The following is a 23243-nucleotide window of genomic DNA, read 5'->3' on the forward strand; positions in this document are numbered from 1 at the left end:
GAGTATGTTATGCAGCAAGGTCTTAGAGGCGGAGGTACAAAATAATAAGAATGAAGACTGAAAATTTGGGTGAAATTTTTTTTTTTGGTCTATAAGAGGTCAAAGAAAATAGTTCTCATTCCAGTTTTTCTGTTATTTTTCTAGATTTTATTTAAAAATGGCAAACATGGCATTTGTTTAGCAAACAAAGTTACACATAACATTTTAATAGTAGGATTTAAAAGTTGTCATGACTGGGCACGGAGGCTCACGCCTGTAATCCCAGCACTTTGGGAGGCTGAGGTGGCGGATCACTTGAGGTCAGGAGTTCAAGACCAGCCTGGCCAACATGGTGAAACCCTGTCTCTACTAAAAATACAAAAATGAGCCGCGTGTGGTGGCAGGCGCCTGTAATCCCAACTATTCAGCAGCCTGAGGCAAGAGAATCGCTTGAACCTGGGAGGCAGAGGTTGCAGTGAGCTGAGATAGCAAGACTGCACTCCAGCCTGGGCGACAGAGTAAGACCCTGTATCCAAAAAAAAAAAAAAAAAAAAAAAGTTGTCTATGCCAATGGTTCCTGAGACAGCTTTTCACTGGAAGTTATTACAAAATCTAATTGGGTTTGAGCAGAGTCAGATTCAGACTTTTAGGATCTACATATTAAAAAATAGTGTGGTGTTCATGCTCTAATCTGTAATTCAAAATAAGTATAAATAAATTTTTAAGAAGTGATTTTTCTTAAACATCATGATGACTTTGATACTTTTAGAGAAAACTCAAATTCAAGGATTTTTGTCACTGTTGCTTGTAACTGGGTGAGTTGGTGAAATGATACTTTAGCTGGGGTGATCTGTAAATGACCGAGTGACTTCTCAGAGCTTCAAGGGTAGCATGTGGTTAAGCTGGGATTAGAGACTGGTCTATGCCAGTGGTAATGAATGGGTGTGGTATTGCTTTTTGGGGGACACACTGGAAATCTGCAGGTGTGTTATTTGATGGTCATATGATTGAGGGGCACTAGTAGCATTCATTGGCAGAAACTAGAAATGATAGTGCCTTCCAGTGTTCTGGACTGCTCCATTCAATGATGAATTAGCTCATGTCCTGGGCAATTTTCAAACGTTTTGCCGAAGATGTAGGTGAAAACCTTCTATACTTTTTTGGGCTTAGATCATAAATTGGTTTCACTATACACTGAAACTTCCAGGATTAAAAATGCTGTGTAAATCTAAGGAAGATTATACTGAATTTTGTTCAGGAAATCACTTACCCGAAGCAATGCCACTTGTGTTTTAGACACCAATATAACACACCTGAATCATAAAATCTGTATACAGATGCAAGTAGCTACCTACTTAATTATGTTTTCCAATATAGTCTTGTCTGATCATTTGCATATTGAACTCCATGTTGCTTTATTGTAAATAACTTATTTCGCTTCTCTTTTACATTACAGTTGAAACATATATATATATACATATGTATAGTTTAATTTTGTGTTAGGTTGGTTATTTCATCTTTAAATTTCATTTTGAGATACTAAACAAGAAAATACAAAATATTTTTATATTTATATGTATCTGTGTTACTCAGAGTTTACAAAATGATTTGATTTTTACCCCTGAACATTTTAAAATAATTCGAACCAACATTAAAACTTTTGGAGACTATAGGTTCAATAAGGTATTTATGGCTTCTTTAATAAAGATTAGAGCAGTCTGCAACAATGAGATGGAGCTGAGTGTAAACTACCCTCTTTAAAGGGCAGATATACTGGGTTAAAAGGGTTATAAATCTTCTAAAAGTGATATCACTGGTCATTGATTATTTTTATGCTATTGTTAACTGCCACTTACATTTTTATTTTATTATTTTTGAGACGGAGTCTTGCTCTGTCACTCAGGCAGGAGTGCAGTGGTGATCTTGGCTCACTGCAACGTCCACCTTCCAGGTTTAAGCAATTCTCCTGCCTCAGCCTCCCTAGTAGCTGGGATTACAGGTGCACACCACCACACCCAGCTAATTTTTGTATTTTTAGTAGAAACAGCATTTCACCATGTTGGCCAGGCTGATCACCAACTCCTGACCTCAAGTGATCTGCCACTTTTGGCATCCCAAAGTGCTGGGATTACAGGTGTGAGCCACCTCACCTGGCAAATTTTTAAAAAACGTTTTATTTATGTTCTCTCAGCAGGACAATCTTCCTAGCGTAACTGTTGAGGGCACCACCAGTCTCAAGTTTTGACCTTGTTTTTTTTTTTTTTAATCAACTTAAAAAACATTATTAATTTTTGATTTTTATTTTTGACTTGACAGTAACTATTTATGGGGTACCATGTGATGTTTTGATACAGAGATCTACATTTTGGAATGATCAAATCAGGCTGATTAGCACATTTATCACCTCAAATATTTATCATTTCTTCGTGATGAGAACATTTAAAATCCTCTTTTAGTAATTTTGAAATATACAACACATTATTATTAACTCTAGTCACAGTGCTGTGCAATAGGACACCAAAACTTATTCTTCTGTCTAACTGTAACTTTGTGCCTATTGATCAGCATTGCCCCTTTCCCTGCCCATGCCCCCACCTCCCAGCCTCTGGTAACCACCTTTTGATTCTCTAATTCTGTTAAGTTTGGCTTTTTTAGATTCCACATACAAGTGAGATCATACGGTATTTGACTCTCTGTGGCACTTTAGAATTTCATTTTCTAATTGTTTATTCCTGGGATGTAGAAATAGGGTTGATTAGGCCAGGTGTGGTGGCTCATGCCTGTAATCCTAGCACTTTCGGAGGTGGAGGCAGGCGGAACACTTGAGGTCAGGAGTTGGAGACCAGCCTGGCCAACATGGTGAAACCCTGTCTCTACTAAAAGTACAAAAAAACTTAGCCAGGTGTGGTGGCATGTGCCTGTATTCCTAGCTACTCAGGAGGCTGGGTGGGAGGATGGCTTGAACCAGGAGATGGAGATTGCAGTGAGCCAAGATCACACCACTGCACACTCCAGCCTGGGCAACAGACCGAGACTCCATCTCAAAAAAAAAAAAAAAGAAATATCATTGATTTTATATGTTGACCTTATTTCAGTGACCTTGCTAAATTCACTTATTAATTTCAATAGTTTTTAGATTTTAGGGGGCTTACTGTGTATACCGTTTATTTTTCTGTAAATAATGACAGTTTTATTTCTTCTTTCCAATCCTTATACTTTTTCCCCTTTGTCTCATTGTACTAGCTAGGATCTCTCTTATAATGTTGAATAGAAGCAGTGATGGTGAGTGTTCTTATCTTGTTATTGATCTTAGGGGAAAAGCTATCACATTTTCACCATTAAGTACAACATTTGATGTGGGATTTATATGGACACTTAAAAAATTAGATTAAGGAAGTTACCTTCTATTCCTACTGTGCTAAGTTTTTATCATGAATCAGTTCTGAGTTTTAACAAATATTTTTCTGTATTATGTGAATCATATGATTATTTTATTCTGTTAATATGGTGAATTTCAGTGATTCTTGAATGTTAAACCAACTTTGCATTTTTGGAACAAACAACTTGGTTGTGATATCTTTTTATATATTGCTGGATTTGACTTGGTAATATTTTGTTGAGGATTATCTTTGTCCATGAGAGAGATTAACCTGTGATTTCCTTTTGTTGTGGTGCCCTTGCCACGTTTTGGCATCAAAGATATGTTGACCTTGTAAAATGAATTAGGAAGTATTTCCTATTTCTCTATTCCTGGAAGATTTTTGTGAGATTAGAATTATTCTTTAAATGTCTGGAAAAATTCACTGGTGAAGCCATTTGGGCCTGGAAATTTTGTTCTTGGAAGGTTTTAAACTATGTTTGTTTGTTTATTTGTTTATTTTACTTTTGTAAAGATGAGGTCTCTCTATGTTGCCCAGGCTGATCTTGAACTCCTGTCCTAAAGTGATCCTGCCGCCTAGGCCTCCCAAAGTGTTGGGCTTATAGGCATGAGCCACTCTGCCTCGCTTCAGTTGTTTTAATAGTGTATGCTGTTCAGATTTCCTATTTTTGTGTGTGTTTTAATAAATTGTGTTTTTTTAGGAATTTGTCCATTTCATCTGAATTTTCACATAAGGTTTGCCTTATATTCTCTTATGATCTTTAAAAAGTTTTTAGGTGGTGTGCTCTTGTCCTTGTTTTTTATTTCTGATAGGGGCATTTCTATTTATTGTCCTGGTAATTCTCACTTATTTTGATGCAATATTGTCAAGGTCTTATAAATTTGAGTAGTCTCTGTAATCTTTTACTTCGTTAATTTTTTGTATTACACGTTTATTTTTCATCTCATGAGTTCCTGCTTTTGTCTTTATTATTTCCTCTTATACTCTTTGGCTATAACTTTTGACTTCTTTTTTAGTTTTTTGAGATGGAAGTTTGTATCTTTGATTTTCAGCTTTTCTTTTTAAAACTGTTTTCATTTAAGGCTACACATTAATATCCTTTAAGCTGGCCAGGCATGGTGGCTCACACCTGTAATCCCAGCACTTTGAGAGTCCAAGGCAGGCGGATCACAAGGTCAGGAGTTCGAGACCAGGTTGGCCAGTGTCGTGAAACCCTGTCTGTACTGAAAAATTACAAGAATTAGTTGGGCATGGTGGCGTGTGCCTGTAATCCCAGCTACTCGGGAGGCTGAGACAGGATAATTACTTGAACCTGGAAGGCGGAGGTTGCAGTGAGCTGAGATCATGCCACTGTATTCCAGCCTGGGTGACACAGCAAGACTGTCTCAATGAAAAAACAAATCCTTTAAGCTATATGTATGATAGCCTTTAAGCATAGCTTTTGTGTCCACCTGCAAGTATTGTTATGTCATATTCATTATTTAGTTTAAAATATTTTATACTTTTCTTTTTGATTTTTTTGACCCATAAGGTAATGTAACAACATACTTTTTAATTTTTAAACAGTTGGGGAGTTTCTAGTTCTCTTTTTGCCATTGATTTCTAGCTTGCTCTGACTGTAGTCAGAGAATATATTTTGGATGACTTGGAAATGTTTTAGACTTGCTTTGTGACCCTTCGTATGATTAATTTTTATATGTATATGTTGTACTTAAAAGAATGTGCATACTAAGATAGTTTGGTTCCATGTTCTACATATGTTAATTATTTCAGTTTGTTAATCCCGAGGTGCGAATCTTCTGTGTCCTCACTGATTTTTTTCTCATTCTGTTGGTTCCCAAGAGAGGGCAAACTCTTCCATTATAATTTTAGATTTGCCTATTTTTCCTTTTATATTTGCCAATTTTTGCTTTACTTAATTCTGTGGCTCTGTTATTAGGTGCATACCATATACAGTTATAGTTGTTATAGCTTCATTATGAAATGTCTTTCCTTATCTTGAGCAATACTCCCTTATAAGCTACCTTTTTGATATTAATGTAGCTATACCAACTGGGTTAATAGATACATGGTAGATATTTTCCCATTTGTATACTTTTTCTTTTTTTTTTATTATTATATATTTTTTTGAGAAGGAGTCTCGCTCTGTCACCCAGGCTGGAGTGCAGTGGTGTGATCTTGGCTCACTGCATCCTCCGCCTCCTGGGTTCAAGCAATTCTCCTGCCTCAGCCTCCCAAGTAGCTGGGACTACAGGTGCGTGCCACCACAACCAGCTAATTTTTGTATTTTTAGTAGAGATGAGGTTTTGCCATGTTGGCCAGGCTGGTCTCGAACTCCTGACCTCAGGTAATCCGCTCACCTTGGCCTCCCAAAGTGCTGGGATTACAGGTGTGAGCCACCATGCCCAGCCTATACTTTACTTTTTTCTATGCCCATATATGTAATCTATATCTTTTATAAGCGGCCGTAAGTGAATTTTTAAAAAATCTAATCTGACAATATGGTCTTTAGTTTGAATATTTAAACCATTTAATATAATTACTGATATGTTAAGTGCTATAGCTACCGTGTTACTCCTTGTTTCTTATTCGTGTCCCATCTGTTTTATATACCACTTTCTTTTGGATTAAGCAAGCATTATTTTTAACTTTCTCACATATTCGTTACACATTTGTTTTCATTTGACTTTTGTGTGTGTGTGTGTGTGTGTGCCTGCGCACGTGTGCAAGTGATTACCCCAGTGCTACTTATACTTAATCATGTTTCAGACAGTGTTATGCTCTTAGAACACTTTAGGTCCATTTACCCTATCTCCTCCCTCACCTCACTTTCTGCCTTTTGTGTTATTATTGTATTTTGTTTTAATTATACATTTATTAAAGCCCCATAGGACACTAAAATGATTGTTTTATGGAATATTCATTTAAATTTACCCACATGTTTACCCTATTCATTGTTTTTTTTTTCTTTCTGATTTTTTGTGTATTCCCTCTGGGATCTTTTCCTTTTGCATGAAAAAAACTCCCTTTAGGATTTCTTGTAGTGCATATATGCTAGAAACAAATATTCTCAGTTTTTATGATCTGGAAATGAGTTGATTTTGTCTTTGCTTTTGAAGGTTAATTTTACTAGGTGTATAGAATTCTGGGGAAGCAGATGTTCCCCCAGCACTTTAAAACATGTTATCCCGTTGTCTTCTGGTTTTCATCCTTTCAAAGTAGGCTGTCAGTCAGTCTTATGTTGTTATTTGGTGTTGCATCTTTTTTCTTTGGCTGCTGTTAAGACTTTTCTTAATTGATTTGGTTTTCAACACTTGTCCCAGGTGTGGTTTTCCTTGTATTTATCCTGCTTGGGGTTTTCAGTCCTTGAATCTGTGCGGCTTGAGGTTTTCTGTAATTATCATAATTCTCTGCAATTATCTCTCCAAACAGTGTTTTGTTCCTTTTTCTCTTTCTGGGACTCCAGGTACCTTTATGTTAGAACTTTTTACCCTGTCCCATATATTCCTTCATTTTCTGTATACTTAGCCCTTTTCTTTCTTTTTCAGTTTTGTTACTTTTTTGTTGGCGTATCTTAGAGCTTACTGGCTCTCTCTGCTGTGTGTAACTTCTTGTTACGGAATCATTAATTTCTTAATTTTGTTTTATATTTTTCAGTTCTAGAGTTACTATTAGATTTTTTTTTTTTGAGACAGAGTCTCGCTCTGTTGCCCAGGCTGCAATGCGATCCCGGCTCACTGCAACACTTTCACTTCCTGGGTTCAAGTGATCCTCAGCCTCCTGAGTAGCTGGGATTACAGGCATGTACCACCATGCCTGGCTAATTTTTGTGTTTTTAGTAGAGACAGGGTTTCGCCATGTTGGTCAGGCTGGTCTTGAACTCCTGGCCTGAGGTGATCTGCTCACCTTGGCCTCCCAAAGTGCTGGGATTATAGACGTGAGCCACCATGCCCACCATCTATTAGATTCTTTTCCAAAATAGATTATTCACCTTGTCATCTGTTTTCTCAAATACATACATCACAGTCATCTTAAAAAACTTTGCTCAGTAACTTCAATGTGTGGGCCACTTGTGAGTCTTTTTATTTCTTCTTTTTTTCTTCTTGGTTGTCTTTCTTCGTATGTCTGGCAATTTTTTTATTGTATGTCATTTTGTGTATGAAGATGCTCTGGATGATGTCATCTACCTGTTGAGAGTATTTGTCCTATTCTTTGTCAGAAGTAGAACAGAGATCACTTCAATCCAATCAGGCACTCAGTCCAATTAAGTCTGTTTTGCAGACTTTTAAGGTTTAGTCTGCTTCTGGTTCTCCTAATCCCAGGCCCCTAGGCGAACTGACTGAGAGTCTTGAGATGTTTCTCACCACCCTTTCCCCTTGACAGACGCTAAACTCTAATTTTTGTCTCCCTAATACTGTGAACTTGCTGAAAACTCTACTCAGCAAAATGTTCATTGTGCTTTTCATTTGCTTTCTCTTTGGCTTCTTAGCCTCTGCTCTGGGCAGCTGAGTCAGGAATATCTGAAGGAGAAAACTCCTGGCAGGCTGTGAGTTACTCTAGGATGTGCCTTTTCAGTCCTAAACTCCACTTTTTCTCTCTGCAGCCCTGGAAACTGTCTAAAATTCTGCAGGCTTCTCTGTGTCTTAACAGCTGCCCCTTGCCTGGCTGTTCAGCTTCTTACCCCATGCTAAGAATTGGCAAATACCCTAAATGGGAAAATGGGCTTGCAGAAAGTCAGGCTCACCTCAGTGAGCCTCCCCTCTCTCCAAGATCTGGCTCCTCAAATCCTGGCTGATTAGTAGCTTTCCTATTGCTTCACATAGATGTTTAAAAATTTTATCTGGCTTTTCTAATTTCCCACATCAGAACCAGTCTGCTACAACCTACTCTATTAAAGCTGGAAGTTAAACATGTCTGTATGAGTGTGTGTTTTTTTTTAAAATGGACTATGTTAAAAAATAAAAATCGCAGGCCAAAAACCAAGGTAACAATGTCATTTTAAACATATGAATTTAATAAAGGATATATGTTCATTTTTAGTTACTCTTTCTTGCTTATTAAAAGCTTGTCAGTATCTTTTTTCATATGTACTCTGAAATTCTTACAAATATATGTTGCTTTGTTCCAGAGAACATGTGTACTAAAAGACTTTATAATTTTTCTGAGTCTGGTTCTCCATTCAAATGTTTAATACTTTTGTGATTTTATGATTTGTAATTGTCAACTCTCACCTCCCAATTCAACACGATCCTAAAATGTACAAAACAATTTGAATGATTGAGCTTCAAAAAGTTTAGAAAACTTGATCTTGTAACTTTTATTCCAAAGCTTAGTTGAGGGGGGAGAAGTACAGGCTTCTGCCTTTAAGGGTATTGCTTCACTTTTGGGGGAAAAAAGCAAGGGTTTTCAAAGGGGAACTTGACATGAACGGCATGCAGGGGAGGAGTGAGCCACTGGGGATCTCAGTGACTTGCTTTGGTGCTTTATCTACCAGGTGGTTGAGCTGGTGGCTTCGTAGGCAGAACTAGGTTGTGAGGTGGCCAGAGTCTTGAGATGCTCTCGAAGTGGGAGTGAGTTTCGTCATGGGCATACTTTAGGTTATGATTTGTTATCTCTTGAGGCAGTCTCCTGGTCGAAAAGACGTCTGGCTCTGGAGCTTCTAAGTGAGTGCACAGATAAGCTTGCCCTATAGGGAGTGTCTGGTGAAGGGAAGGTAAAGGTTATAATTGCATTTCTAAAGAGCTAAGTAGGAAGAAGGGAAAAAGGGAAAAGGAGGAAATAGAAAAGAAGAAAAAAGTATTTTTTAAGAAGTAATTCTTTCTCTTAGAAAAAGGCAGCTACTTGGTAACAGTCTAAACCCTTTACCGTGGCTTAGTAGGTATTTTTTTCAGCCTCTTTCCCAGGTTGTGTGCTGCATTTTAGTGCTGTCATTCTCATGTGCTTCATGTCACTGCCAATGTTTTCAGCCTCTCAAATTCAAGCTCCATTCATTTACTCATTCATCTCATATGTTTTTGATCACTTATGTGCTCAGGTCTCCTTCTTTTTCAAATCAATATTATGGCAATTCTAGGAAATGATCAGGGAAATTAAATAGGTCAATTCATGTGACATAGCTCTGAAAGGCAACAAAGTGATTGGTGGAATTGTGGAAATGTTTTTTACATTTCTCCAAATTTTCTTTTAAAATCAGACAAACAAACTCACTTATTTTTCAGTCTTTTCAGATATGTTCCCCCACTCCAACTCTAGTACTTGAAAATGTACTAAGTAAGAGGGCTTTGGGATGCCAGAAATAGTCTGTTACTTAATCTGGCTGCTGGTTTTTAAACCAGTGTGTGAAAATTCCTGGAGCTCAGCACATGGTTTGTTCACGTTTCAGTATGTCTGTTATACTTTAATAAACAAAATGAGCTTTTTATTGATAGATTAACAAAAAAGTGCCAAAGAGAAAGCTTGAGAACCTCTGATCAAGTTCAGCCTCTTCATGTTATGGGTGAGGGAATTGAAGCTTGGGAAGGAAAAATTACCTGGGGATTGGGGGAATGTCTCATAACCAGGACTGGTACTCAGGCCTTCTGACTCCTAGTTCATCTGACGTTTCCTAACTTGTCGATCAGGAAAGGGGTGAGGAAGAATCTAGCATGCGCTAACATTGGAGCTGGGCGACATTCTCAGAATCCCAGGTGCATCCTGCGAGTCAGCACTTCACTCCCTACTCTTTCTGCCCTCCTCCATCCCCTTCCCCATGGCAGTTTAAAAACAGACACTTTTATCTCCTGCAAACCTGGAGACGCTTGTTTCATCACCTAAGAATCATTTGACTACATATGCTGAGAAAAAAGGGAAATTCGTGCCTGTGAAATCTAACAAGAGCCCAGCACAAGGTATGTTTGATCCTCTTTTAAAGCCATTTTTAGTTTGGTGCTGTGTGGTTTAAATTTAGAATAGCATTTTTACAACTTTGGGGGAGGGGCGGTCATGGTGGAGTGCAGAGATTGAACCCAGCTGTGACTCCTGCTGCTGTGAGATAAATGGGAAAATCTGGGAACCAGTGTTAAAAGGAGAGGGCTCTTTAGAGAGGTAGCTGCAGGGAAGGGGACTTGCCTTAATTAGGATGGGGGTGGGGATAGGGCCAAGAAACAGTGGGAGCTGTCTTTTCCCCCTCCTGCCTTGTGGGATCTGACCTACTGAAAACAGAGTGAAGACTATTTTTGATTTGGTTTGGAAATCCAGAATTTAATATTAAAATACACATGAAATATTTCAATAAATAAATATTAATATGTTAATAATGTGAGAATGTTAAAATATACATCTGATATATACACACATGCATGCACATGCATGCACACACACAGCTTGGAATTGGTAGTGTCATCCTGGCTTCATTTTACATCCTCAAAGGCTAGATGTTGGGTTTCCAGTGTGCTGTTTCTTCTGCCTGGAATACATTTTCTCTCCTATTTGCCTGGCTCAGTTCTACTCCTCTTTCTAGTGGTAGCTTCCTCTGACTCTAGGTCTCCTTCCCACTGCCTGCCTGTAACAGGTTTCCAGAGCATCCTGTGTTTTTCCTTTTGTGTCACTTCCCGTATTTTTAACTATTAGATGAAGTTTGGGCACGGCATATGTCCTTAATACACAGAGGAAAGAAGAGAAGGCAAGGAGACAGGGAAGATAAAAGAAACCTACCCTTGGATCGCTCCTCTTAAACTTAGCAAGGTAGACAGGTTCCTTAACTTTTCTGAGCCTCAGTTTCCTCACTTTCAAAGTGAAAATAGTAATACCTAACTCATATGGTTGTTGCGAGATTAGAAATAATATATTAAAGGCACCTAGCATGTCTAACACATAGTAGGTACTCAGTGTAACATAATTTAAAATGTATGTGTACTCTCAAAAGGAAATTATGAAAATTCAGAAAAGCACAGAGAAAGCCTGTAAAAACATTCATTATCCCGTCTCTTAGAGATACTTGCTGTTAAATTGAGTGGATTCCTTTTCTGTGCATATCTTTATATATCTATATAATGTACTATACTTAGTTCAGATTATTCATATTTTCTTTTTTTCACTTAATATGGCGGCCCAAACACTCTCCACATTTTTAGAGTCTGTAAAATACTTCCGTATTATATTTTGTAATAATAGCTGGGCCTTTAGTTATTAAAAGAAGATTTAGAAACTGACACTTGATCCATTCAAACTCTACTTTTGCCAGGACAATATGTTTATGTGTTAGGAGGATAATTCATATTCCTGGGTAAACAAATGATGTAGTGGAAAGATACAAATGGACTCCTCCCTCCATTCCTTCCTCTCTCTCTCTTTCAACCTTTCTTGCTTATTTCCATGGACAGGAGGGTTATTTTGATTTTTAAAGTAATGAGGCAACTAGGTGAAATGAAGAAATCTATTGGCCTGGAAGTTTGGAGGCCAGAAATTTTCCTCCTTACAGTCCAGTCACTGACTCACTTTGAGGCAGTCATTTCATTTTTTGCTGTAATTTTTTTCATTTGTAAACATGGGAGAAGTGGGTTTTATTAGAGAGATTTTCAGACTGGGCTTTTCTGAGTGAGTGTTAGAGTTCTGTGGAGATGTTTTTTCATATTAGGTAGATTTCCTCTCAAGGGAAAATTACATGGCTAAAAAAAATTAAGTTTCAAGTTTCAAATTTTATTTTATTTTTTAGACAGGGTCATGCTCTGTCACCCAGGCTGGAGTGCAGTGGTGTAATCTTGGCTCACTGCAACCTCTGCCTCCTGGGTTCGAGCAATTCTTGTGTCTCAGCCTCCTGGGTAGGTGGTACTACAGGTGCTTGCCACTACACTGGCTAATTTTTGTATTTTTAGTAGAGATGGAGTTTCACTATGTTGGCCAGGCTGGTCTCGAACTCCTGACCTCAAGTGATCTGTCCACCTTGGCCTCCCAAAGTGATGGGATTACAAGCCTTAGCCACTGTACCTGGCTCAAGTTTCAAATTTTAAATGAAATCTCAGTGTACTTTTTCCTTTTTAAAACTGAGATATAATTCACATACCATAAAATTCACCTTTTAGAAGGGTACAACTCAGTGGTTTTTAGTATATTCATAAGGTTGTACAGTCATCACTACTATCTAATTCCATAACACTTTCATGGAACCCATTAATAGTCGCTCCCCTTTTCCTCCTCCGCCTAGCCCCTGGCAACCACTAATCTATTTGTCCCTGTGGATTTGCCTATTCTGGACATTTCATGTAAATGGAGTTATAGTATGTGGTCTGGCTGCCTTCACTTAGCGTAATGGTTATAAAGTTGATGCACCTGAGTAGTTGTACCCTAATTGCTTTGTTTCTCAGTTTCTGTTTCTTTTAATTTTTCTTTTTCTTTTTTGAGATGGAGTCTCGCTCTGTCGCCCAGGCTGGAGTACAGTGGCGCAGTGTCTGCTCACTGCAAGCTCCACTTCCTGGGTTCACACCACTCTCCTACCTCAGCCTCCCGAGTAGCTGGTACTACAGGCACCTGCCACCACGCCTGGCTAATTTTTTATATTTTAGTAGAAACAGGGTTTCAGTATGTTAGCCAGGATGGTCTCGATCTCCTGACCTCATGATCCACCCACCTTGGCCTCCCAAAGTGCTGGGACCACAGGCGTGAGCCACTGCGCCCAGCCCCTTTTAAAATTTTTATTTTACTTGTTTATTTATTTTGAGACAGAGTCTGGCCCAGTTGCCAAGGCTGGAGTGCAGTGGCATGAACGTGGCTCACTGCAGCCTTGACCTTCTGGGCTCAAGCTGTCCTTCTGCTTCAGCCACCTGTGAAGCTGGGACCACAGGTGCATGCCACCATGCCTGGCTAATTTCTTCATTTTTTTTTAGAGACAAAGTCTCACTTTTGCCCAGGCTCAAGTGAACTCTTGGGCTCAAGTGATTCTCCTGTGTTGGCCCCGCAAAGTGCTGGGATTACAGGCATGAGCCATCACACCTGGCACCATTCCCTTTTTTCAGCATTTTAGAAAAAATTTTTTTCAAGTTTGGGGAAAAAAAAAAGCTTTGTCCGACTATTAGAATTCCTGTAGCAGTATAATGCTTTATCTGCAGTGTTTGTTGAGATGCAAAAACAATTTCAGTATTTCAGACTTTTAAATAAAAGGCTCTATTTAGTACATGTGAAAACTTTTAAAGCTCTCCCCTTCCCCGTTAAAGCTAAGAGACTAATACACTGATTTCCAGTCTTGTTTTCCTCCTCTGGGTTAGGGGAGGGGATTAGGGCCAGACTTTCCTTGGATGAAGGTAGTTGAGGCTGGGATTAGGCCCTTTTCAGAGGAAAAATCAAGATATTAACATGTCACCAGAAGGAGGAGGGATGGATGGCAGGTGGGTTAAAACAACAGATGCCAGGTGTACATAACTGGGATGGACTTTATCTGCTGCACTATTGGTGCAAAATCCTTTCCTCTTATGTGTCTCCTGGTGTTCCTAAGAAAATATAAGGAAGTCACCTGCAGTTTGTAGGGAATGAGCTATTTACTCATGCATGAGCTGTGTTCTTTAGTTGATAAGAGATTGAAAGGAAGAACAATGTCAGAGTCCCTATCCAAATTATGAACTCCTTGAAGTCAGAGACTGTATCTTGTCACAATTATACCTCCAGTGTTTGATATGGAACCTGGCATACACGAGTCATTCAGTGAATATTTGTGAGATTACTTGGTTTGTTGCCTTGTTGACCTAAGAAAACTTTTTATTTTGAAATAATCATAGATTTGTCAGATTCCAAAGAAATGTTCAATGATATCCTGTGCATCCTTCATCCTCTAGCCTCCCTGAATGTTCACATCTTATACTACTATAGTTCAATATCAAAGCAAGACATTGACATTTGCACAATCCATAGAACTTAAGGTTTCACCAGTCACACATGCACTAGTTTATGTGTTTGTGTTTATGTTTGTAGTTCTATGCTATGTACTATGTGAATATATGTAACCTTAACCAACGACCATGGTGATCAAGATGCTCAAATATTACCACACACTCTTCTTGCATTACCCCTTTATGGCCACCTCCATTTCCCAGTCCTTAACCCTTGGAAATTTAGTCTGTTCTCCATCTTTATAATTACGTTATTTCATGATTTTTTCCAGAAATGAAACCATGAAGGTATCCCCAAGATTGCCTTTTTTCACTCAGCATAATTTCCCTGAGTTGCATCCAAGTTGTTGGATGTACAACATGCACCAACAGTGCATTCCTTTTTACTGCTGAATAGTATTCCCTAAAATGGATATAGCGTAATTTGTTAAAATATTTATCCATTGAAAGACATTTGGGTGGTTTCCAATTCTTAGCTACTAGGAATAGAGCTGCTGTGAACATCTGTGTACAAGTTCCTGTGTGAAAGTGAGTCTTCATTTCTTAGGGATAAATGCCCAAGAGTGCGATTGCTGGATTGTATGGTAAGTTCATTTTTAAATTCCAGCCATTATTGTATGAGTGATCCAGTTTCTCCATATCCTTGCCAGCAATTGGTATAGTCACTATTTTTCTTTTTAGCATTTATGATGAGTGTGTAGTGATACATTGACTTTTTGCCCCTCCTTCTACTAACAAACATGTTAAGTTTTGAACTCAGCTTCCCAACTCTCAGTGGCCTGGTCTGTGATTTCCATAGGCCTCCATACTTCTGACCTCCTCCTACCTCCATAACCTTGACCTGACTTCTCTTTCCTCTCTCCCCAGCCTGGGTCCCAGAGTCCCCTTTTTACCTCAGAATCCCTTTATCTCAATCCTGCCATCTTCCCAGTGCCTGGAGAAAGTCACAAAAGTGCTCTCCACTGCTGCCAGGCCTCTGATGTTATAGCTCCTGGGCAGTCCTTTCCTTTACCTCAGTGATGTCACCCTCCCATTTCTGACAGCACTGCTCTGTACAGTGAGGTCTTCTCCCAGAGAGGACCTTACCACCTCTCAACAAGAAGGAGACTGTCCCAGCCTGAAGCCCCTCAGCATCTCCTTTCTCCATCTCTGCCTTTCTGTTTCTTGCGAAAGCCAACTCCTCATGTGTGCTTGTGTTCCCAGAGAGCCTCCAGCTCCCCAGGGTAGGGATTTATCAGAGGAATCTAGTTTCAGACTTCCCTTCATATGTTCTCCTTTTCCTCAGAGTGTCCTTAATGGAATACCCACACCTCTCCTCTAGTACTACGTCTGTTGAATCAGGATCTCTGAAGGTTTGCAGGGCGGAGGGTCTCTGTTTTTTTTCAGTCTCCTCAAGGCCTCCAATGGGGAGTCAGATTCAGAGATGGCTGCCTCAGGGGCTCTCTGGGCCCCTCTTCTTCATACTACCCCTCAGTACTGTTTTCCCCTAACTTTGGAGAACCAAATTATTTTGTTCTGGACTCACTGTTTTTTTTTTTTTTTTTGAGATGGAGTTTCACTCTTTTTGCCCAGGCTGGAGTGCCATGGTGCGATCTTGGCTCACTGCACCCTCTGCCTCCCAGGTTCAAGCGATTCTCCTGCCTCAGCCTCCCAAGTAGCTGGGATTACAGGCACCCACCACCATGCCCAGCTAATTTTGTATTTTCAGTAGAGATGGAGTTTCACCATGTTGGCCAGGCTGGTCTCGAACTCCTGACCTCAGGTGATCCGCCCACCTTGGCCTCCCAAAGTGCTGGGATTACAGGCGTGAGCCACCGCGCCTGGCCGACTCACTGGGTATAATTCTGCTGTTTTCCATCTGGTTCCTGCATTTCTGCCCAGCTCCTTTAAATTTATAATAATAATTGTAATTATCAGATTGCTTTGGTTTTGTAGTCTTATTGGCGCCTGCTTTGCAGTGTCATCAGTTTCATCTTTACAACCTCTGATGCTCTAACTTTCTTGCATAAACCACAGCAATTGCTCTTCTTTCCTTGCACAGAGGTAGGAGTGTTCTCAATATGACCACCATCTGGTTTCCCAGCCTAGGTTTTCACAAATCTCCTATACGTGATTTATGTGGCCCCTAAAATGCCTGGTGTACAATTGCTTAGACCATGTTCTTTTTGGATTTTGTTATTTGGCCTTATCTTATTGCCCCTGCCTTAGAAGTACACCTCCCAATTCAGTCTTTGGTCAGCTGAAATTTATTCTTTGTCAAAGACCCTTTTCCAACAGTTTATTCCCTGCAACTTTTTATGAATTGTTGCCTGAACTAGATGTTCGGTTCTAACAATATATATTGCACATAATGCCAAGCACTGTTCTGAGTCATGGTCATATAAGGTGACTGGGAAATGATCCTTGCCCCCCCGCCCCAACAGGTGTTCCCAACCATTTTTCCCTTCTCTAAATCTCCCACAGCTTTCTCTCCCCCCCACTATGATTTTTTTTTTTTCATTTTCAGCAGTATTTTAGGTTTTTTGTTTTTTGAGAAAGAGTCTCATTCCGTCACCCTGGCTGGAGTGCAGTGGTGTGATCTCTGTTCACTGTAGCCTCTGCCTCCTGGATTCAAGTGATTCTCGTGCCTCAGCCTCCCGCGTACTGCAATTACAGGCATGTACCACCACACCAGCTAATTTTTGTATTTTTAGTAGAGATGGGGTTTCACCATGTTGGTCAGGCTGATCTTCAACTTCTGGCCTCGAGTGATCTGCCCACCTCAGCCTCCGAAAGTGCTGGGATTAAAGGTATAAGCCACCATGCCCCACTTTATTTTAGGTTTTTGAGAGGAAATAATTTGTCAAACCCAGGGCCCAGCACTCTGCCTACCACAAAAGTTGATGTACAGGGTATGTTCATGGCATAATTTAACATATCCCTCTACCTCCCTGCCCCAGCAACTTGAAAGACCAATGAACATGTGCTGAATTAACTCCACTCTTATTGTGTGTATACTCTTCTCGCATATAACCAAAACCTAACTTTTGTTAATTAGGATTCAGCATTAGCCATTTTAATAGCAGAATTCTAAGTTATATAGAACAGTAGTTATTCTTTTTTTTTTCTTTTTGAGATAGGGTTTTGCTCTGTCACCCAGGCTGAAGTAAAGTGGTGTGATCATGGCTCACTGCACCCTCCACCACTGTGGCTCAATCAATCCTCCCACCTCAGCCTCCCAAGTAGCTGGGACTATAGGCATGCACTACCACACCTGGCTAATTTTTAAATTTTTTATAGAGACAGGGTCTCACTTTGTTGCCCAGGTTGGTCTTGAACTCCTGGGCTCAAGAAGTCCTCCTGCCTCGGCCTCCTGAAGTGTTGGAACTACAGGTATGAGCCACCGCACCTGGCCAGTTATCCTTTTTTATTTGTTTGTTTTCTGTTCACCTACAGATCACTTTTTAGGGTTGAAAAGCCCATGCACAGAAAACTAAAACAGAAAAGATGGGAGGAGTGTGTTGGTTTTGATGTGACTCTAGTGAGGTGATGAATGTAAATTTAAAATACAAAATAGGTTATTAATATACTTGAGAAACAATAAAGGTGCTGGTTATTTATCTTTTACCATTTACTAGAATTGTGCTAAGTGCTTAGCATATATTAGCTCATTTAAACCTAGCACTAATCCTGAGAAGCATGTTCATTTTATTGATGAAGACCTTGAGGATCAGAATTGTGAAATAACCTGCTAAAATCAGACAGCTAATAGATAGTGTATCCAGGATTCCCATATAGGTTTCTTTGATCCCACAACCCATGTTTTCTATGCTGTTTTGCCTCTCTAGATAAAAGCAGAAACTCGCACATGGTAAGAGTTAATGCTTACCTAAGTGTATATTTTGAAAGTTATTAAACTTTTACTGGCCCATATGAAAATGCCTAAGTCAGTGAGTGAGTGAAAGAATGAATGACTGAAAGGAAGAGTGGATGAAAGAATAGGGTAGATTGGAAGTAGCATATGTATTAGTCTGCCAGATATTCTAATACCCTGAAAATCAGATATTTATGGTAGTATATTTGTGGGAAAATTATCTTAAAAGGATTGAAATTCCATTAAAAATGCAAACAAATGAAGTAGTGGCCATGTAAAAACATTGAGGGGATAATGAGCTTATATACAAGATTTTAAAAAACAGATACTTAAAAGTTCATCAGTCAGTGGAGTAATAAGATGCTTTTGTAGTTCATTTTGGCCTCACTTCCTTACCTCCTTCTTTAAAAGTCTTTTCTCAGTGCCTTTTGAATAGTGGTTATTTATTCCTATTGCAATGTATTTCCTTTCATTTATTTTATCTTTTTAGACTTTGGAGACTAGGTCCATTTTATTAAGCTTCAAGAGATTGAATGAAGAACAATCACTCTCCCATTTACCTGCCTCCATTTATTTTGCCATTTAATCTCTTTTATTTATTTATTTTTTGAGGCAGAGTCTTAGCCTGTTGCCCAGGATGGAGTACAATGGCGCACAATCAGGGCTAACTGCAGCTGGGACCTCCTGGGCTCCAGTGATCCTCCTGCCTCATCCCAAGTAGCTGGGACCACAGGTGCATGCTACCATACCTGGCTGATTTTTGTATTTTTTTGTAGAGACAGGGTTTCACCATGTTTCCCAGGTTGGTCTTGAACTCCTGGGCTCCAACAGTCTGCTTGCCTCAGCCTCCCAAAGTGTTGGGATTACAGGCATGAGCCACTATGCCTGGCCTAATTTCTTTTAAAAGGGTACCATTACATCCCATGAAGTGCTGGGAAGAACACTGGGGGTCTTAGCATTGGGAATGTAAATACTTATTTGAATTCTGTTTTCAGTGCAATACTCAACCTTATACTCTGCCTGGTGTTCCCTTGTCAATTGAACCTCTTGTTACCCTCTCCAGAGAATAAATCTCTAGTTTTCTGTTGGGGTTGGGGAATGGCAACTGCCCATCTGCATGCTCCAAGGAAGGGGATCTGGGGGTCTTAGTATTGCCTTCACCTGCCTACATTGCCATTAAATCCTGAGTCCTTAGGGGATTCCACGATGTAACTCAGCTTGCCAGGTTAGGATTTAGCTTAATTCATTCTGTTTTTATGTTCTAAAATTTATTGCTGTTTTCTCTGAATTCATAAGAAAGTTTTAAAAGATTTGAAAGAAAAGCAATACAGAGAAGCTTAACTCTAACATGAAAAATTTGTAACTAATGACAACATTGGGAAAAAGCAAGATTGGCAGCATATGAAAGTAAGAACATTGCACGAATGGGCATATTTAGTCAGAATTCTTAGGAGATGAACTGCTAAACATCAGCTTCAGAATCCTACGTAATGATTTGTGAGTATGTGTATGCCCAAAGAACATTGAATTTGTAGGCAAAATTTTAAGTTAAGCACACAGCATTTATAAAGTGAATACACTGTGTAACTGGCATCCAAATCAAGTAACAGGAGGTTACTAGCAACCCAGAAGCCCCTTTCTAGTTCCTGCCAACTCTCCAACCTCTACTAAGAATAACTAATGACCCAATGTTTTACACATAGATTCGTTTTGTTCATTTTTGAATTTTGTATAAATGGAATCATTTAGTATAAGATCTTTTGCTCTCACTTATTTTGCCCAAATTTATGTTTGTGAGACCCATTGTGTGGTAGTTGTAGTTCATTCTTTCTCATTCCTATATAGTATTCCATTGAGTGAATATACTAATTTAGTTTTTTCATTTTGGCAGACATTTCCAGTTTGGGTCTGCTATGAAAAGTACTACTATGAATATTCTCATATGTCTTTTGGTACCCATGCGAACATATTTCTGTTGGTTATGTACATATTTCTGTTGATTATATATGTTGAAAATTACTGGGTCACATGGTATGTGCATATTGAGCTTTAACAGATACTGCCAGTTTTACAAAGTGGTTGTGTACCAAGTTTTACTCATCTCAGCAGGGTGTGAGATTTCTAGTTATTCCACATCTTTACCAACATTTGATACTGTCAGTCATTTAATTTTTTTTTTTTTTTTTCCCCAAGATGGATTCTTGCTTTGTCACCCAGGCTGGAGTGCAGTGGCATGATCTCGGCTCACTGCAACCTCCACCTCCCAGGTGCAAGCAATTCTCCTATCTCAGCCTCCCAAGTAGCTAGGACTACAGGTGTGTGCCACCATGCCCGGTTAATTTTTTGTATTTTTAGTAGAGATGGGGTTTCACCATGTTGGCCAGGCTGGTCTTGATCTCCTGACCTCTGATCTGCCCACCTCTACCTTCCAAAGTGCTGAGATTACAGGCATGAGCCACCGCACCAGGCCAGTCATTTGAATTTCAGCCATTCTAATTAGTATATCTGTCACTGTGGTTTGCATTTGAATTTTCATGATGTCTATGAGGTTTTAAGCACCTAGTCATAAGTTTATTGGGTATTTGTATATAGTCTTTTGTGAAATGCCTGATTATGACCAGCACCTTTATCTTGACTTTCCCAGCCACCAGAACCATAAGATACAAATATATATTGTTTAAGCTATCCAGTCTATGCTATTTTGTTACAGCAGCCTGAGCTGACTAAGGCAGAGGGGAAGTGCTATTGTACCAGTACCAAACATAGGCACAAGAACATTGTGTCGTCTTTTTTTTTTTTTTTGAGACAGAGTTTCACTCTGTTGCCCAGGCTGAGGTGCAGTGGCATGATCTGGGCTCACTGTAACCTCACCTTTTGGGTTCAGGCAAATCTCCTGCCTCAGGCTCCTAAGTAGCTGGGATTATAGGTGCCCACTGCCACACCCACCTAATTTTTGTAGTTTTAGTAGAGATGGGGGTTTCGCCATGTTGACTAGGCTGGTCTCGAACTTCTGACCTCAAGTGATCCACCTGTCTTGGCCTCCCAAAGTGCTGGGATTACTGGCGTGAGCCACTGCGTCTGCCTGAGCATTGTGTGTTGAAACAACACACATCTATATCTTACAGTTCTATTGGCTAGGAAAGGCAAGATGAAGGTGCTGGCAGATTGCCAAATTTTAAGTTGGGTTGTCTGCCTTTTTTGTACTGATCTGTAGATTTTCTTATAGTTTTATATTGAGTCCTTTGAATGTACATATTGCAAAAATCTTCTGTCAATGCGGTTTATAGTTTCACTTTCTTAGTGATGTCTTTGGATGAACCAAAATTCTTTAATGCAATCTACTTTATTGATTTGCTTCACGGTTCCTACTTTTGGGGTACTGTTTAAGAATTCTGTTTGCGTCAGTATCATGATGATATTACTTTATGTATGTTTTCTTCTGAAAGCTTTATTGTTTTAGAGTGTATTGATTTTTAAAAAATTTAAATGCATTTGTTCACATATCAGCCTGATCTATTGAAAAACACTTAAACACGTAAATAAACTTAAATAACAACTTTTCCACAAACTCTCTATCTATGTGATCTTTGGCAAGGCAGTTAGCATTTTTTATTGTTGTTGTTTATTTTTAAATTATTACCTTTCCTATGTTGCTGAAGGGCAGTTAGCATTTGAACTTAATTTCTTTAACTGTAGGATGATAATAATAATATCCACCTTAGAGTAACGTTGTAAGCATCGTGACTATCTAAATGTTAGCTATTATTAAAAAGTCAGCTATTAGCAAAGACATTTTCAGAGACAATTGGAGATACTTAGATATAGATTGGATATTAGATGACAGTAAGGAATTATTCATTTTGTGTTGTGTAGAAAAATGTCCCTATTAGGCTGCACTCCAGCCTGGGTGACAGAGCGAGACTCTGTCTCAAAAAAAAAAAAAAAAAAGGAAAATGTCCCTATTAGGAAATGCATCATGAAAAATTAAGAGGTGAAGTAACATGTCTCAATTCATTCTTTAAAAGTTCAGCAAAAAGAATAAAATCCCAAATATCTAGATAAAGCAAACTTGCAAAATGTTTCAAATTATTGAATTTTTTTTCTCTTTTTTGAGCTGGAGTCTTACTTCGTCACCCAGGCTGGAGTGCAGGGCACTATCTTGGCTCACTGTAACCTCTGCCTCCTGGGTTCAAGCGATTCTCTTGCCTCAGCCTCACGAGTAGCTGGAATTACAGGCATACGCCACCACACCTGGCTAATTTTTGTATTTTTATTAGAGATGGGGTTTCACTATGTTGACCAGGCTGGTCTTGAACTCCTGACCTCAAGTGATTCACCCACCTTGGCCTCCCAAAGTGCTGGGATTACAGGTGCGAACCACCGTGTCTAGCCAAATTATTGAATTTATGCATTAGATGTGTAGATATTCATCATGTAAAATTCTTTCAGCTTTTTTGGTATGTTTGAAATTTTCATAATAAAATATTCAAGGAAAAGTTAATAATGAATCTATAGCATTCCTATTATTTAACATTTTCTCCAAAGCTAAAGGTGCCGAAGGACCTAATTAAATGGGTTTTGAGTCACTTGGCCTGTTCTGCCTGGGAAAGGAGATGAAAATGAATTTAGAATAAAATGTGGACTATATCCCTGCATACTTGAGTGGGATAAAGCTGAGCCATAAAAATCCAGGTTTTGCTGGGTGTAGAAGAAAGGAGAAGGTGAGGAAGGGGTAAGAGATGTACTGAGTGCTTATTAAGTGTCAGATACTCTGTTAGGTGCTGTAAATACCACCTTGCATTCATAAAGCAATTCTACGAGGTAAACGATATTAGAAAAGTTTGATATGAAAAATTTGATAGAAAAGCTTTGGATAACTTGACTAACACAACTAGTGGATGGTGGAGTGAGGATTTGTACCCAGATCTGTGTTTTTGCACCCAGATCTGTGTTTTTGCGTTTCTTCTTTGGTACCTACTTTCCTCTCTCCCTCCCACCATTGTCCCTTTTTTCCCTCCTTCATTCCCTTTCCTTCGTTCTTCCTTTCTTTCTGACTTCTTTACAAAGATTTTTATTTTTTATTTACTTTTTATTTTTTGAGATGGAGTTTCACTCTTGTTGCCCAGGCTAGAGTACAATGGCACAATCTCAACTCACTGCAACTTCCGCCTCCCA

General features: G+C 39.1%; 1 protein-coding gene across 4 annotated transcripts in view; it reads left to right on the forward strand.

The window, feature by feature from the left end:
• Positions 1-23243, forward strand: part of DNAJC6 (DnaJ heat shock protein family (Hsp40) member C6) — a 157937-nt gene that overhangs the window by 13669 nt on the left and 121025 nt on the right. The window lies entirely within an intron of this gene.

The sequence above is a fragment of the Papio anubis genome, chromosome 1 (genome assembly GCF_008728515.1).
Source record: "Papio anubis isolate 15944 chromosome 1, Panubis1.0, whole genome shotgun sequence".
Lineage (NCBI taxonomy): Eukaryota > Metazoa > Chordata > Mammalia > Primates > Cercopithecidae > Papio > Papio anubis.